This window comes from Diabrotica undecimpunctata, chromosome 8, assembly GCF_040954645.1.
Source record: "Diabrotica undecimpunctata isolate CICGRU chromosome 8, icDiaUnde3, whole genome shotgun sequence".
Taxonomy (NCBI): domain Eukaryota; kingdom Metazoa; phylum Arthropoda; class Insecta; order Coleoptera; family Chrysomelidae; genus Diabrotica; species Diabrotica undecimpunctata.
Window position 1 is genome coordinate 11,300,782 of NC_092810.1, and position 18,996 is coordinate 11,319,777.

At 34.3% G+C, this 18,996-nt stretch overlaps 1 protein-coding gene across 1 annotated transcript in view; it reads left to right on the plus strand.

Annotated features, from left to right (window-relative positions):
* The window catches only part of ATP8B (ATPase phospholipid transporting 8B), a 294,637-nt gene that overhangs the window by 75,435 nt on the left and 200,206 nt on the right, over positions 1 to 18,996 (plus strand). The gene's annotated exons all lie outside the window — the stretch shown is intronic.

Here is an 18,996-nt window from a genome sequence, read left to right on the forward strand (position 1 = left end):
TAATTATTTAAATAATACATATTCGTAATGTACACAAAAAGTAAATACAAATTAAAAAAAAAGAAACGTCGAAATCCATAAACAAGAAACAGGGATACAGTTAACAGCTCCTTCCCCCTCCGACGCTCCCACTCGTTTCAAAGCCGACCAATTTTAAGGACTACATCCTTAAAGCTTTGTCAACGATTCCATTAAAATGCAATCTTTTTCGAATTTTTCACATTAACTCTTTAAAGTATGTTCTTTCAGATGACCCTAATAAGGTCTCTTAATTGTTATAAGCAAACCTGCTATCAATTTATAAAAAAAAAGGCACTAACTTCGTCCCAAAGTGTTCTAGGTAAACTTTTTTTCTTTTAAATCTGTAACATATTCAGGCTGTCTTAATATAAAAAAAATCAGTTTTTTGCAGTCAATGGTTAAAAAGGTATTGTAATTGTTAATAAGCAAACAAATCGACATCATCATCATCATTTGGCTCTACAACTCTATGTGAGTCTTGGCCGCGTTTACTATTTGCATCCATTGTTGTCGATCCTGATTAGCTATTTCCCATTGCTGTATTCCCATTTTGCGTAGATTACTGGCTACTGCGTCCTTCCATCTCTTTCTTGGTCGACCAACTGACCTTCTGCCATCGGACCTTTCCCAGAATGTGGCGTTCAGGAGTCTTTCGTCACTCGATCTTAGTACGTGGCCCGCCCATCTTATACGGTTTGCTTTAATGTAGTGTACTATGTTTTCATCTCCATATACTGTCTGGAGTTCATCATTGTGTCTTCTTCTCCATTCTCCTGTTGTCTCTTCTCTGCAAGGCCCATAGATAGTCCGCAGTATCTTTCTTTCCAGTACCAGTAATTTTGTCGTTTCACGCTGGTTCAGAGTCCATGTCTCGCTTAAATACGTTATTGTGGGACGAATTATTGTCTTGTACACTCTTATTTTTGCTGGTATTGAGAGTATTTTTGATTTAAGTACGGTCACTAATGAGTAATATGCCCTGTTTCCTGCAATGATCCTGGCTGCCACGTCTAGTTCATATTTATTTTCAGATGTTATGATCACTCCCAGGTACTTGAATTCTTTGACGACTTCAAAGTTATATTCATTGATTGTTACGTTTTGTCTAACCCTTGGTCTTGGGTTCTTCGTAACCACCATGTACTTGGTCTTGTCCTCGTTGACCTTCAGACCAACTTCCTTGGCTCCGTTTTCGAATAGGGTGAAAACTTCTTTTGCATCTCTGGTGAATTGTGCAATTGTATCCACGTCATCCGCAAACGCCAATAGTATTTTTGATCCTTGGGCGGTAAATCCGTTTGTCAGTTGTGGTTGAGCTTTCCTTACCGCAATTTCTCCGACGTGGTGCTGTTAATTCTGATCCGTGCGGAAGCGTTCTGTGTGCTCACCTGTGCTAATCGTATCAGCTTTCCAGGTACTTCCATTTCTACCATGGTCTCCCACAATGCTTCTCAAAAAAAATTTGTGTGTGTTGTTGGCTTCTTTTGACTGTGAAAAAAAAATTTGGTTTTGCTAAATTATTTTGCAATATTTAAAATTATTTTTCCTAATTTTTTTAAGTTATAATAATAAAATAAACGAAGCGTAACAATATTTTTTATTAATTTTAAAAAGTATCGATCGAAAAAATTAACGGAAAAATCTGTAAATACTTTATTTTATCCATGGAAACTAAAAGGGTAAACATATAATTTTCTATACTCCAAATATATACCGAAATTAAATTTGGATTGATAACAAAAGTGAACATAACCCATCATTAGAAAGTTAAGGATGCGAAGGCAGGTAACCTAATTCTTTTGTATGTCGATATAAATGATATTGAATATTTTTAATAAGTCAAAAACTATGGAAAACTAAACTATGTTTTGTGTAACATGCCTAAACAAATTATAATTATTTTTTTATTGTGCTCTTTAAAAATAACTCAACATTTTTGAGTAATATAGATTTACTTATAGCATTTCATTTTTACGAGGTCGTCGAAGAGTTTTACGAGGAATTATATGGAAGTAGACGAGAAGATCAAACAGGAATACCAACAGCCATTTCAAAGAAGATCATGAATCAAGCCAGAAATAAAGGTAGATGAGAGTCGACAAGCGTTAAGAAAAATTAAAAATAAGAAAGCCCCAGAAGAGGATGGAATTGTAATAGAAGCTATTGTTAATGGAGGAGATCTGCTATTAAATAAATTAAGGAAACTGTTTAATGCTATCTTAAAAACTCAGCAATGGACTGCCACAGGGATCTGTTTTGGCACCCTTCCTGTTTAATTTATACATCTCGGACCTACCTAGGACAACGTCGCAGAAATTTGGCTACGCTGACGATTGGGCCATTGCAGCAAGACATAATAACATGGATATTACAGAACCAATACTAACGGATGACCTTCCCATTAGGGGAGAATACTTTCGCAAATGGAGGCTACGGCCCAATGCAACGTAAACCGAACATGTGCTGTTTCCATGCGAATATTGCCCAAGCCAACAAAAACTCTCCGTTAACTTTGAAAATAGACTGCTCACTCATAACTCTACACCAAAATATCTTGGAGTGACTCTGGAGAGAACATTAGGTTTTGAAGAACACCTACAAAGAACGGCAGCAAAACTGAAAACGAGAAATAATATCGTCCAAAAGCTATGTGGCACTACATGGAGGTCCTCAGCCTCCGTAGAGGAAACACACGAAGATTATTGACACCCAATTAAACCAGACAATGCGAATGATCTCAGGTACAATTAAACCCACATCGAACTATTGGCTTCCCATTCTGAGTCACACTGCACCGCCGAAACTGCTTTTCTCAGAGAATATAAAAAAATCGAGGCTAACCATCAGCTACCCATCCACCATGATAAGCTTGATATCGAAATAAACATACTGCGCCCAAGATATCCTCCATTGCTAAGTGCCAACTCCTTACATCAGGAACATTTTAACCTCACCAACGCCTGGAGAAAACAATGGGAACTGCCAGGCTTTGAACTGACCCGCAATACATGGACAACGCTAAACAGAATAAGAACAACTAGCTGTAGATGTGCTGACAGCTTATATAGATGGGGAAAAGCCCTTACTCCTGAGTGTGACTTGACCAATGCGTATTACCGGAAACTGTGATTATAACCGAAGATATTGCTACTTTTATAAATTTTAAATTATGAATTCAGTTTTTGAAATAGTAAAATCGCTTCACTTTTATTCCCTTTTCTTTAAAGCATCATGGACGGCTGATTTATAAAGTAATCATTTTTAATTTTTTTGTCTAAACTTGAACTCTCAAACTTTCAAATGCTTCTCTGTAAATTGCTTATTGTTTATAAACAAAGCTCCGGGAATTTTTGAAAAAAAGGTCTAACTTGGGTTTTACAGGTCGTAGGACATTATAACGTTGTAGATAGAAGTTTTGTAACGATAAGACTACCAAAGAAAATTGAAATACTATTATAAAATAATACCTCAATCAACTATGGGAGCTTATCGTCTATGCTTCGCCTAGCTCAGTCTCTCAAGTGTGAATCTGTCTTGTCTTAAACTATCAATTAAACAATGAAAATTCAATTGGTAAAAAATAAAACAATGAATTAACTTATCATATTTATTCAGCCTGTACAATAACAATTATGCCAGAGTTAGAATAAATGGGGAACTAACCGATAGTTTCAGGGTCACAAAGGGCGTGAGACAAGGCTGCATACTAAGCCCAATTCTATTTAACATCTATGGTGAATGGATAATGCGGAAAGCTACTGAGGACTGGAACGGTGGTGTCACCATTGGCGGGAAGAAGATTTGCAACTTGAGATATGCAGATGATACTACTATCCTCGCTAGTTCTGAAGCTGAATTGATTCACCTGCTACAACGGATAGAAGACGTAAGCTTAATGATGGGCCTTAAAATAAACAGAGATAAAACGAGAATCATGATAATTGACAGAGCTAACAACAATCAAAATCATCTGGTCATGATAAACAATATCGCTGTTGTAGATAAATTTGTGTATCTGGGCTCATTAATAACCAACAAAGGAGGCTGTACTGAAGAAATAAAGCGGCGGTCAGCAATCGCAAAAAGCGCTATGGCAAAATTAACAAAAATTTGGAAAAGCCATGAAATAACTACCGATACAAAAATGAGACTAGTAAGAAGTCTACTTTTTCCAGTTTTTACTTATGCATCGGAATGCTGGACCCTTACTGAGAAAGACAAAAAGAACATAGATGTATTTGAGATGTACTGCTGGAGACGAATGCTGAGAATACCATGGGTGGCCCGAAGAACAAATGAATCCATACTGGACCAGCTAAACATAAAGAAAAGACTAAGAACACAAATATCAGAACAAATAATAAGCTATTTTGGACATGTGCTTCGAAGAAATGGTCTTGAAAAACTTACCATCCAGGGAAAAGTAGAAGGCAGAAGAAAAAGAGGTAGATCTCCCACACGATACACAGACCATATTGTTGCTACCATTGGCGCTCCATTGTCAGAATGTGCTAGAATGGCAGAAGATAGAAAAACGTGGAGGAACATTGGGAAATTTAGCTAATAGCTTCATGATATCACGATACCTGCATCAGGTTAACGACTAAGAAGAAGAAGAAGAATTTATTCAGTATAAAACAAAATAATACGAGTATTTAGTTTGCACAAACAAACCCTGCCTAAAGCTTTACAATAAACAAATTTAAAACTGATACTTATGACTTCATGTGGCTGACAGAGTAAGTTGTTGATGGCTCGTGATGGCGGTTGGATGGTCTTAAAGATAGCTGCAGTTTTAGTTGGTTGGATATATGGGTAATCCATCATTTAATTTAATAAATTTTCCCATAAATTATTCCATAAAATATTCCAGAAACTAGAATATTACACAGCCTGTATTAAAAAGACATCTTCTTTCTTCTTTATGTACCATGTTCTTTCAGAACGGTGGTTACCATCATAGCTATCTTAATTTTATTCACTGCCACCCTAAATAGCATGCTTGTATCAACACCATACCAATCTCGCAAGTTCTTCAACCATGAGGTTCTTCTTCGTTCTGGACTGCATTTGCCTGCTATTTTTCCTTGCATGGTATTTTGTAGCAACCTATATTTGGGACCTCTCATTACATGTCCGAAATACTCCAGCTTTCTCTGCTTGATGCTTTTTATGATCTCAGTAGTCTTGCTGAGACGTTCTAGTATTGTGGAGTTTTGAATCTTCTCCACCCAGGAAACTTTTAAAATTCTTCTATAGCACCACATTTCGAAAGCCTCAAGGCGATTTAGATCAAATTTATTCACAGTCCAGGACTTGACATAACAAAGTTAGACCGAGAACACGTAGCAGCGAAGTAGGCGGATCCTCAATGCCAATTTTAGGTCTCTGTTACATAACACCTTGATCATCCTTCTAAAAGCTGCTCTATCCTGCTCTATCCTAGATCTAATTTCGCCGTGACCTTCTGCGTTACAATTTAATTGCTGTCCAATCGTTGAAAAGCAGGGGTGACAAGAGGCGTCCCTGTCGTACTCCTATTTTAATATTAAGACCCTGTGATTCTACACCATCTACTAAAACTGATGTTGTTTGATTCCAATATAAATTTGCAATTATTCGAACATCTCTGCCGTCCAAGCCAATATCTTGTAGAGCTTTGATCAATATAGAGTGCTTAACACGAGTTAACTTCCCTGCCAATTATTTTACAAAATCACATTTAAACAAATAGCAGATGGCAAGGATAAAGTGAAATAGAAGTGTTATTAAAATTAGTTAAGTTTTGTAAGATTCCTACAGGCATAATATTGAAAACGTGGCTTTGGAAGAAGTGAGGTCATGAATATTGAAAATACAGTCAGAAGTATAAAATATAGGTTACAATGAAATTACTCACCTCAAGAGATTTCTGCAGACCATAAAATGAACCTTATTCCATATTTCCTTCTTTTATAAACTTCAGACTACAGACAAAAAAATATATCCCACCACGTTAGAAAAGCTGATTGACTGAAAGTAGGGAGTGACTACAATGAAGTATAGCACAGATGCCATAGAACGTAAGTCTATGATGGAGTTAGCTCTTCTGTCAATATAGAACAGAATATTTAGTCTATCGGACAGAAAGAAAGAGGACGCCAAGTATTTTTCGAAGAAAAAATAGTAAAAAAGAAACTGAAGGTTAAGAAAATAATAAATTAATAAAGAAATTAAAATAAAATAATTATTTAAATATAAATTAATAAAGATGTGACGTTTATAACGTTACAGTTTTTTGGGATAAACAATTTTAATTCTGCAATAACTATTAAGTGACAGTTCTTGAAATTTTTAAATCTGAATAGAATAGTATTATTTTCCTTGTTCTCACGTGAAATCACAGACTCATGGCATTCCGATAATATACAGAATATTATTTTGATATATAATACTTTGAATATATTATTTAATATAAATTCAGTTTTATCTGGTACTTCAGAATGGGTCGGAAATATAGTTTTTGATTGCGCAATATAAACCACTGGTTTTAGATTAAAGATAACAGATAACCAACCATGAGGTAATACTGTTAATATTTCATTCAAGTATCCGAATGATAACAATTCCATTATTTTCTTTCTAATGTGTGGTTAATGTCAACCGCACTTTGTTTTAATTTTAGGACATCACATAAAATATTATACATGTTGTAGAACTTGGTTTATCTGAAACAGCTTTTATATATTTAATGTTAATTTATTTTCGAATATCACAAAAAGGGATGAAAATTTCTACAATCGGGTGGAAATGGAACAAAAAGGAGTTAGTTTTCGATAAACCCATAAGTCTCTGGAAACTGGTCAAACTTTTCGAATTTTTGAAGTTATACTTCTATACGCGCGCTCCACGTTGGAAATTTGTATGGGAGTGAATCTGTGAAACCATTACATATGTAAGATAATGAGTAAGAGAGAGACAGAAGATATATTTTCTCTCTCTTCCTCTCTCGAATATAAAAATGTTCCTTTTGTACATATAATGTAATATTATATATATTATATAAAGATATAAATTACATATAATATTATACATATAATAAAATATTGTTCTGAAGCTATTTTCTTGTGGCATTTTAAATTAATTTATATTTAAATGGGAATAAGCCACAATTAAAGGTTAAAATACGTTTATTGACGTTTCAATTTCCACTTCGGAAATCGTTCTCAAAATACAAACATAAGTAAATTAAACAAATTTTGTTTTTTGTTACTTAGTGAAAAATTCTTCTAATAATTTAATTTTATCTAACTCATCTATATTGACAATTCAGACATACCTTATACATTTTAAAGTAGACGACTTTAAAATGATATTGCCAATATTGTTGAGTTGCGTTCCTGGGACGACTTTACTTATAAGATTCATTCGATTACATGAAATCAACTTTAACTTGAGAATATCCGTCAGAAAAGATCATAACATGTAATTCGTCTTTAAAAAGACAAATACATGCCATGATGACAGTAAAATTCTCCTGTTAGTGATTCCATAGTAAATTATGAGGGAAAAACCAGGAAAAAAACCTCATAATACTATCCCGACATGGTAAGTATTTGATTGTGCATTTAGTTTACCTTCAATAAACACCAAATTCCGATTTTATATGTTTGTTATTTAAAAAACATAAATGATGTATTCTCTATATGTTACTGACTTACCAATACTGGTATTTTCCTTTTAATAACTTCCTCTTTCAATATGGGTAACCAGATCCTACTACATTCTGCCGAGGAATTCGCGACACAATTGGTCTCATTTAGCATAATTAGAGCCGCTTCTGTGATTTTTCTCTTTTTACCATCCGTTTCTTTTAGGACTATATTTGAATCATTCCATTGAACCCTATGTTCATTATCCCATGCGTGTTTACAGATTTGAGATCTATCAAATTCTCTATTTTTAATATAGGATTGATGTTCACTTATTCTAACATTTAATGGTCTTGATGTTTCACCTAAATAAAACTGATCGCATTCACAAGGTATTTTATAAATGCAATTCTTTGGCCTTTCTTGTTCATTGTTAGGTTTGGTTTTGGACAAGATAGATCTCAACGTGTTTGTTGTTTTGAATGTTGTTGAAATGTTGAATTTATTTCCTATCCTTTTAAGCTTTTCCGATAATCCTTTTATGTATGGTATTGTTATTTTCTTCGTATTATTCCTTGCATATGCTGTAGGATCTCGTTCTAAGTTGTTTTGTTCTATTCGTTCGATTGTTGAAAATTCCTTATTTATAAACGATAAAGGATAATCATTTTTTAATAAAACAGATGTTAACAAATGTTTTTCCTCCAAGAACGAATTTTCGTTAGAACAAGTAATTTTGGCTCTATCGTATAAGGATTTAATAATTCCCTTTTTAATATTAATATTGTGATTTGATTTGAAATTTAAATATCTGTTGGTGTGTGTTGGTTTTCTATACACCTAAGTTTCGTATCCAGTATCGTTCTTAGAGATTAAAACATCCAGAAAAGGTAATGTGTTATTATATTCCTTTTCCATGGTAAATGTTATTGTCTCTTCTTTATCGTTTATATCATTTAGGAATGTGTCCAACAACTCTGATCCATGAGGCCATATTGAGAATACATTATCTACATACCTCCACCATACTGAGGGTTTTAAATTTTGTTTAGAAATAATATTTGTTTCAAAATCTTCCATAAATATATCGGCTAATAATGGAGATAAACTAGAGCCCATTGCTAGTCCAAAACTTTGTTTATAGAATTCATTATTTAGTTGAAAGTATGTATTATCAGTACATAATGTTATTAACTCCATTATAGCTGATATATTTAGTCTTGTTCTAGTTGCCAATGTATCATCACTTTCTAATTTTGTCTTGACTATATTTAAAGTCTTATCTAATGGCACATTCGTAAATAAACTATTTATGTCAAAACTTACTAAAGTATTATTTGGATTAAATTCAATATTTGATAATTTATTTAAAAAATGTTGTGTATTTTTTATAAATGTGTCATTTTTATTTGCAATTGGTTTTAAAATATTTAATAAAAATTTTGATAGTTCACTACAAGGAGAATTCATTGTGGCTTATTCCCATTTAAATATAAATTAATATATAATAAAATATTTATTAATATTATTATTTATGTGATATGTTTTGTATTATTTATTAAATGTTTCATCATATCTACAAGATGAAAACACAATTGTATTATTATATTAATAACAAAATAAACAATGAATTTTACTGCAGAGTATGTGTAAAAAATTTTTTGCATTCACCTCCTTTCATACATTGAAAATAAAAATATACATTTTCATCAAAATATTGATTAAATCCTTCATTGTTAGTAAGTTGTTATTAATTCTGTTTCTCTTTCTGCTATGTCTTACCTATAGAATTACATATGTAATGATTGTGCAGATTGACTCCCAAATAAATTTGTAACCGCGAATGCGTGTATAGAAATGTAACTTCCACCGGCAGTCCCACTGGACTGTCACACCCGTTTTTTTTTTTAATTCGAGTGGGGGAATATGTAAATAAAGAAAAAAAGGCAAAAACTGAATTTTTTAATTTTAATGAAATCTTATATTTTACTCGCGATATCTCGACTCGCTTTAAATATTTCTACTTCTTATTTTGACACAATATACTGTGGACATTTCTTGGACTTAATTTTGATTATAAACAAAATGGCGATTTTTTGGAAAAACTGTTGGATAGTTGGCAATCTACCTCCCAGGAAATTAACCAGAGGCAGCTTCAGAATTAAATAGATCGAAAGATCTCAAAGAAGTAGAAGAAGAAGACGAAGAAATTCGAGCGTACATACCTACGAAATTATTATTTTTTATGTGAAGAATTTTTGTAGTGTGTACATTATTGCATTTCCATCTGGCAAAATTTCTCATGCAATTTATATTATTCTAGAAAATCCTACTTTTATAAATCGATAAAATATAAAACACGTGAGAACTCTTTCCAGTTGAAGGATCTATTATTTATGTCCGTTATATTAAGGAACTTTACCTTGATTCCATCTAATTGATAGGTTGCTCCTGATTCGTTATGTATATACACGTATTATATTCAAGGCATATTATGTGTTAATAAACTTGATTTTTATTCATTTTCTATTGTCGGGATACTGGGAGGGTTGATTGTTTTTTGATTTCTGTATAGTGATAATTGAAAAGAATGCAAAAAGGGAAAGAGTTGTTAACCACAATAAAAACATCCAAAATCGAATACCTCGGTCACATTATGAGGAACATCGAATGATATGGGTTGCTGCAATTAATTCTACAAGGAAAAGTAGAAGGAAAAAGAGGACCAGAAAGGCGAAGGATTTCCTGGCTTAAAAATCTACGTACGTGGTTCAACACAACAACCATAAATCTTTTCAGAGCAGCAGTTTGCAAAATACAGATTGCCAAATTGCCTATTTAGTCCAGTTACTGTGGCATTTTCCCTTTAAATTTTTTATAACTGCACCCATTTATCTGAAATTTTTACAGTGGGTAGTAAATCACTCAAAAAACATAAGTTATATGGTGCCGATGTGTGCTTCTACCCCTGGGGTGGTTGGCACACCATCTAGGGGGTTGAACTTTTTACACTCAAAATAACCCCGTGAATTGATAGAGAATGAAATTTTAAACAAAAAATGTCATATAAATTTTTTTCGCTAAATCAATACTTTTTGAGTTATACACACTTGAAAAAGTAAACTTTTCACAAAAAAAGAACATGTTTTCCAATGATTTTGTACGAATAACTCAAAAACAAAGCGTTTTATTGAAAAATCTATAATAAACAAAAATAAAGCTTATAAAAAAACAAAGAGATTGTTTTTTTATTAAGTTTTATAAGTACAATACTAAGCGATTTATAATTGTTTGAAGATGACTTTTTATTTTTGGGATACTATACTCGATGCATTTAACATCAAATATCGGAAAATGGATATCTTTTTTGATCAAAACTCATACCACACTTTTTAAAGAACTAGAAAAAACCTTTAAAATGAGCTATTTTAAAAGCTATTTCTCTTAAAACAAAGCGAAATACGAAGGAAAGAATTTGAATTACTCTAGCGTTTAAAAAAAAGAACGAGCAGTATAAGTAACACTATTTCGATCAGAATTGAAATTAAACGTATATCTTCTACAATTCATTTTATTTTAGTGTTATTTATAAGTTTTAAAAGTTTAGCCTGTTTAAAATGCGTATTTTTTGAAAAAATCATGTTTAAATTAAAAAATCTTTTTTTTTAATTATCTAAAAATTTACATTTTTTCAAAATAAATCTTAAACTATAAGAGATACGTGAAAATGGTTCTATACCAAAATGTTGTCTTTTTCTTAACAACAATTTTGGTTTTTTTATTTTTGTTGTAGCTCGAAAAATAATAGAGATATAGCCAATTGAAGTTTGAGATACAGCGGCTGACACACCTGTAATCAGCACTTTGGCCCTTTACTATTTAAAAAGAAAGAATTTTAACATATTTTAATCTACTTAGTTTTATAGCTTTTGAAATTACCTTCAAAATATTTTTTTAATGGACACTGTAGCTTAAAAATTAACGGAGTTATTCTAAAAAAATTTTGGAGCATGTTATTTATATTTTGGAGTGTCGCTTCTCTGTGTTTCTAACGAACACAGAGAAGCGACACTCCTTTGAAGTTGCCTGGGCAAGCCGCCAATGAGTGCCAATGACAGGAGTACTTCAGATCTCGAAGACATTTTAGAAGCTGGGAGATACTGTACAATTTTGCTGTATGGCCTTGCCAAAGACACCCACATGAACAAAATGAATAAGGTCGAAGATTATTCATCATTACTTGAACAAATGCGATACGAATCCTTTATTAAAGCCACAACTAAAAATAGTGCAGTTAAATTATCATCTCTTGTACCAACTGTAAGTGCCCTGGATGAGCATATCAAAAGAGTATATTTACAAACTCAGATATGGCTTGGAAACAAAGAGATTGATATAACGGATTGGGGATTGTTCAAGAGTGATGATATTTTACAACCAATAAAAATGAAAAGTTCACCTGCACCAGAAGAACTATTGAAAATGATTTTTTGCAATTGCAAAAAGGGTTGCGGCTCAACGTGTGGCTGTCGTAGACTAGGTCTATTTTGCAATGCTACGTGTGGAACATGCTCTGGCGACAATTGTCAAAACTGTCCTGCAATAGACGAAGAGGTGGAGTTAGAACACGACGAGAATGACGCTTCAGACAATGAATAATTTGATATATTGTAAATAATTTTTATTTTTGTAAATACATTTTGTATACTTTCTAATGTAAAGTATTTTCATGCATAATTATTTACAATAAAAACATCATGAGTATACTTAATTTTTTTATTTAGACATTTACCAAAGGAGAATTTGTTTCGTGAGCATAGAGGTGGTTTTTAAGGGTTGAAAATAAGCAACCAATCAAAAAATATGTTATTGATAAGAAAGGAATTTTTGAATATAAATGTACATTAAAAACTTTTGAAGTTGTTTAAAAAGATTTTTTTATATATTTTGACATAGGGGGTAGTTTTTAAGGGTTGAAGTGTTGCAATCAACCAAAATTATTTTATATAAGCAGAGAATTACATTGTAGATGATATAAATGTACTACAAAAGCGTTTGAACCTGTTAAACGATTTTTTACAATTATTTTTATTAAAAGGGGTAGTTTTTAAGATTATTTAAGGGTTGAGAATGTACACAATATCCATTAATATAATTGACAATATTTCAATTACCTAATTTAACACGATTTAAATCCATAAAATGCTTTAATATAATTTTTTTTCATTATTTTCAATAAGGGGTGATTTCACTCCTTAAAAATAAAAAGCTCACCTATCGCATATATAATTTTTGAAGAGGGAGGTAAGATAAGCCTAATTCCAAATTTTTAGCAAAATCGATTCAGTTATAAAAAATTTAGAGGTATTGACCTCTTTTCCTCCACAGTGACTGGAGTAATTGTCGTACGGTTGGATTATCCTCCATATTACCTGGAGTTCCAGGATGGTTTCCAGCCGCTGCTCTTGAGGAGGGACAAAGATTCTTCGATTCCTTCCTCTAGTTACTCGGGAAGTTACGTATCTTCGTCTTACACTTGGCGAGAAGTTCACCGGGGGCTCTGTCGCTAACAAGGTGCTACCGGCAATGTAGACTACTTTACCAGTTTGAATTTCTTACACTTGAATATATATTTATCTTACATGAAATGTTTGCCAGTATTCTACGCCAGTATTCTTCTTCTTTCAGTTCCCTATCCAATTAGTGGATGTTGGCGACAATTCTGGCATACTCCTCTCGGTCTTGTGTGGCTCTAAAGAGTACAAGGGCATCGAGGTTTGTCCAATCCCTTATGTTTTTAAGCCATGAGTATTTCTTTCTTCCGAAGCCCCGTTTTCCTTCTGTCTTCCCTTCTATAATAAGCTTTAAGAACTGGTACTTAGAATTTTGAAATATATGACCCAGATAAGCAGTTTTTCTTCTTTTTATTATTGGCAGCAATTCTCGTTCTCTGCCCATTCAATTTAATACTTCGACATTTGTTATGTGATCTGTCCAGAGAATTTTAAGTAGTCTTCTAAATACCCACATCTCAAAGGCCTCCAATCGGTTCATCACATTGGCCTTTATGGTACAGGTCTCTACACGATATAGCAGTATGGAGTAAATGTAACATTTTACAAAGCGATATCGAAGCGTTAAGTTAAGGCTGCTGTTGCTTAGCAAGGTTCTCATATTAGTAAATGCTGTTCTGGCTTGCTCAATCCTGCTACGTATCTCTATGTCTGGATCTAGATCTTCAGTTATCCAACTACGGAGATCTGAACTTCCATTCATGAAGTAAAAGTCCATTCCGGACTTTTACTTTTCCTACCAATCCAACGAAGAGGATAAGTGGTATCAAGAAGATTTTTAACAGCTCTGGTAAAACGTGCTAGGGCTCCGTCGTGAAGAAACCACATTACACGGCGTGTTTGCAAAGGCACGTCTTCAAGAAGTACCGGCAAAACACTTTGTAAGAAATTATAGTAGGCCATTATTTGGTGTTCTGGGTAATTTATATGATCCTATCAAACGCTTGTCAATTGTTCCAGCCCTTAAATTTATACTAAATTTTCTTTGGAAAATCGTTGAAAATTTGTCCTAGGTATTAAAATGGTTCTCGTCACCTCATATGTGGCAATTATGAAAATTATACACACCGTTTCTTGTGAAACATGCTTCATTCGCACATAACACTTTAGAGGGATTCAGGTTCTCTGACGAGTGTATCTTGAAACCACCTACAAATGGGAGCCGGCATAGTAGGGACAAATCAAGGGATACATTTCCCGATAAGTCTATCTAAGGATATGACAGTTTTCCAGGAGGAAATAACTGAAATCCATCACTGCGTGAAAGAAATAGAAAGGCAGGAAAGAACGTTCTGTTCAGTTGCCATCTTCACAGATATTCAGGCAGCGCTTAAGGCACTCAATTTTGTAGAGGTCAATTCTAAGCTAGTATGGGATTGCGTGTGTGCCCTAAATAAACTAGGAGACCGTAGCAAGATTACGGTAGCCTGGGTACCGGGGCACGAGGGTCATAAGGGCAATGAAAAAGCAGATGAAATGGCCAAACAAGGTTCATCATTGCCATTTATTGGACCGGAACCTTTCTGCGGAGTTGCAAAATCAGTAACAAGAACGGCTACAAGGAAGTGGGTAGCTCACAAATCTCTGAAATGGTGGAGAAATTCACCAGGACAAAGACAGGCAAAACAGTTCATTAGAGAACATTTGCCAAAATTTACGGCAGACCTAATAAGCAAAAACAGGAAAACAGTCAAGGCCATAGTAGGTCTTCTAACAGGGCACTGTTAGCTGAATAGGCACTTGAATCTGATGGGATTATCAGATGATGACCTGTGCAGATTCTGTCACCTCGAAGAAGAAACAGCAGAGCACATTTTATGTCAGTCTGACAGTCTGACAAATGTGCGGTTCTTTGCATTAGGAGAAGAAAATCCACCGGCAAATAGCTACATGGAAGGTACAGTCTCGAAGCTACTAGACTTTATAAAAAGGGTCAGGCTAGAGAATGATATCTAGGACTAGAGGACCACAATAGATCTGAAAAGGTCGCAGTGGAATAGGCCGAAAGACCACCTCTCTTAATCTAATCTAATCTAACCACCTACAAAATGGTAATTTTAGAGCAGGATCACCTTGTTGTAAATGTTGTACTCTTTGATAGTGGTATAGATGTAGAAGTTGTTCCCTAAATGTTCTATGGACGTTTTTTGAAATTCCAATATACATGAATAATTCATGATGAATTCCCGACATAAATTTGGACAGCTAAATTACTGTTACACTGCGCTCCTAATCAACATATCATGGTACTCACGAATCGAAAACATTTTCGCGGTGTTGTTCCAAAAATCTGTTTGTTGTTTGTCTGCTCACAATTAAAGTTGTGACTGTCTACATTTAGATTTTCGGTTAAGAAACTAACATATGAGTCAATCTTAGTGGTTTTGGTTAATTTTTTTCTATTTTAAAACTTTTTCTGTACTATTAAATTAAACACAAAATACTAGATAAAAAAAATTAGGTTTTTACCAATCATTTTAGATAAAATATAATGTATTTTAAAGTGTTTTATTAGTACTAATAATTAGTGTAAATGACATTGTCGATTATACCAGGAAATTTGTATAAATTAATTTATGTGTAGACGGTCTAGTACTCTACTCAGACAATATCAATATTTACGCTGCAACTACCTCTTAAAGAAATATAATGTCTACCGGTCTTAGCGTAAATATTTTAATTGAAGAAGTACGTCATATCGATAATTCTGATTGTACCATTCGATCTTTTGCGTCGATATGTCCGTTTAGGATATCAATAGGTTTTAACTTGGTTGCTAAATGTATGGGATGATTGTACCCAATTATAGCGTATACCATTTGTTCTTTTATTGATAACTTTGCTTTGGTGTTTCTCAGGATCCGAAGATGTTCAATTAGTGTAGAATAAAATCTCAATGAAAACGAGTGGCAAGAATACTACGTAGAACTACTTACAGAAAACCGTCCCCAATTTCAGGAAGAGAATATAGAACATGCAGGAAATGGGGCATACGACCAGATAGAAATAAGCCTGGCAGAAGTTAAGAGAGCAATTAAGACATTGAAGAACAAAAAAGCTAAAGGACCCGGAGGAATACCAAACGAACTAATTAAAAACGGAACGGAAAAGTTATTCCGCATGCTACATAGAATGTTCGAAAGAGGACTAAATGGAGAAGAAATACCTGCGGAATGGACACAAGCATACATCACATCCATACATAAGAAAGAAAACAGGAAAAAATGTGAAAACTATAGAGGAATTAGTATAATATCGTCGGTAGGTAGACTTTACGGGAAAATTATTAAAGAAAAACTAGAAACTGAAATAATAGGAAAAATTGGAGAAGACCAAGCAGGGTTCACAGTAGGAAAATCATGCCTAGATCATACGTACACATTAGAACAACTGATAGAGAAGAAAATGGCAAAAGGTAGACCGGTCCATCTGGCCTTTGTTGATCTAAAGAAAGCATATGACTCAATACCTAGAGTCAAATTATGGGAAGCAATGAATGATCTCGGAATCCGACAAACACTAATAAAAGCAGTTAAAGCACTATACAAAGAAAACAAAGTAGCTACTAAATGTGGAAATAAAGCCTACAATCCATTTAAGACGACAAAAGGACTTCTACAAGGCTGTGCTACGTCCCCTACTCTGTTTAAAATATTCTTGGAAAAGACACTCAAACCATGGAGGAGAAAGTGCAAAGGAATGGGCATACCAGTAAGAGACGAATACCTATACACCTTAAGTTTTGCCGACGATCAAGTAGTCATCGCACAAGATGAAGAAGATCTCAGCTTTATGCTCAGAAAACTAGAAGAAGAATATAAAAACAACGGAATGGAAATAAACTTAGAGAAAACCGAATACCTAACAACAGAAAACAAGGATATGAGAAACCTAGAGATAGACGAGGGAAGACAAATAAATGGAACAGATAAATTCAAGTATTTAGGAACCATAATATCGAACCAGGGAACAACAAAAGAAGATATAAACAACAGACTGAGACAAACAAGAAACTGTATAAGACAACTAAACTCAGTGTTGTGGGATAAGAACATTACGATAAAGACAAAAAAGAGAATATATAACACCCTGACAAGAAGTATCCTGACATATGGGTCCGAAAACTGGACAATAAACAAGAGAAATAGAGGTAGAATAAGAGCAGTAGAAATGGAGTTCCTGAGGAGAAGCTGTAGACTTACAAAAAGAGACAGAATTGAAAACGCAGAGATTAAGCGGAGAATGGGAGTGCAATCAGACATAATCGACTATATAGAGGAGAAGAGACTATCCTGGTACGGCCACGTCAGAAGAGCGGACAGAGGACGCTGGATAAACAAAATCACAGAATGGAGCCCGATTGGAAGAAGAAAGAGAGGAAGACCCCGAAGGTCATTCAGAGATGAAATCGACGAGGCTATGGAGAAAAGAACCCTGCGAGATGGAGACTGGAATGACAGGGAAAATTGGAGAAAACGGTTGAGTGAAGGAAGACAGTGAAAACTGTGGAAATCCTTAGTAGTAGTAGTAAAATCTCAATCATTTCGTTGGATTGCGGATTCTCTGGCGTTGTATTGTGGATTGAGATTTTATCTTCTTCTTCAAGTGCCATCTCCGCGGCGGAGGTCGGCAATCATCATAGCTATTCGGACTTTTGAGACGGCTGCTCTGAAATGTTCATTTGATGTACATCCGTACCACTCTCTCAGGTTGCGCAGCCATGACATTCTACGCCTCCCTATACTTCTCTTTCCTTGGATCTTTCCCTGCATAATCAGTTGGAGCAAGGTGTATTTCTCTCCACGTGTAATATGAGATTTTATGTGAGTCGATAAATCCTTGTATTACTCCATTTTTGAATTCTGTACCATTATCGGTTACTATCATTGTTGTTATCCATAGTGTGTAACAAAAATTAATAGAGCGTTGAGTACATTGGTGGCATTTCCTCCATATATTGGGTAGGCTTGTCCCCACTTTCTAAAATGCGTCTATTAGGGTTAGAGACTTCTGTCCATTAGCCTGAAATAAATCGATGTGAACTATTTCTAGTGGTTTAGTAGGAGTTGGTGTAACCATAAATTTTGGCATGGGACGAAGTCTGTCATATTTATTTTCTTGGCATATATCGCAGAAGTTTATGACATCTTCTATGTCTTTCTTTATATTTTGATTTTCTGTTTCAACTATTCCTCTATGGTTAGTTTTTCCTTCATGATAGTTCTTTATAAGTTCCTTTTGTTTTTCTGCAAAGACTTCTTCTTCCTCTTCAAATAAAATTGCATACTTCTTTCTCGGGTTGAGGTACTCCTTGAAAAATTTTATAGTATCGGCTTGTAATTGGTCTTTCGATAGCTGAATATGATAACGCGTTTTATTAGAAAAAGTTTGGGCAACTGCTGGAGGTCGTGGGCTGTAGTGGACGGTTTTTGGATGGGTATTTAATGAGTTGGTCTTTGCGGTCGACGTTCTTGGTAATTTTCGTTTCTTCCTGATGTTGTCTTCTTCTTATGGTGTCGTGCACCTATAGTGCGTTGGCGAATTATCTTAAGGTCAGACGTCTGTCTTTTGCGGCATGCAAAAGTTCGCCAGTGTTAGTTACGCCTGTCCAGTTCTTTATATTTCGCAGCCACGACATTTGTTTGCGACCTACTCCTCTCTTGCCCTCAATCTTTCCTTGGATAATTAGTTGAGGGATTGCGTATTTTTCCCCTCTCAGGATGTGGCCCAGGTATCCAATCTTTCGTGCCTGGATCAAGCTGAGCAATTCT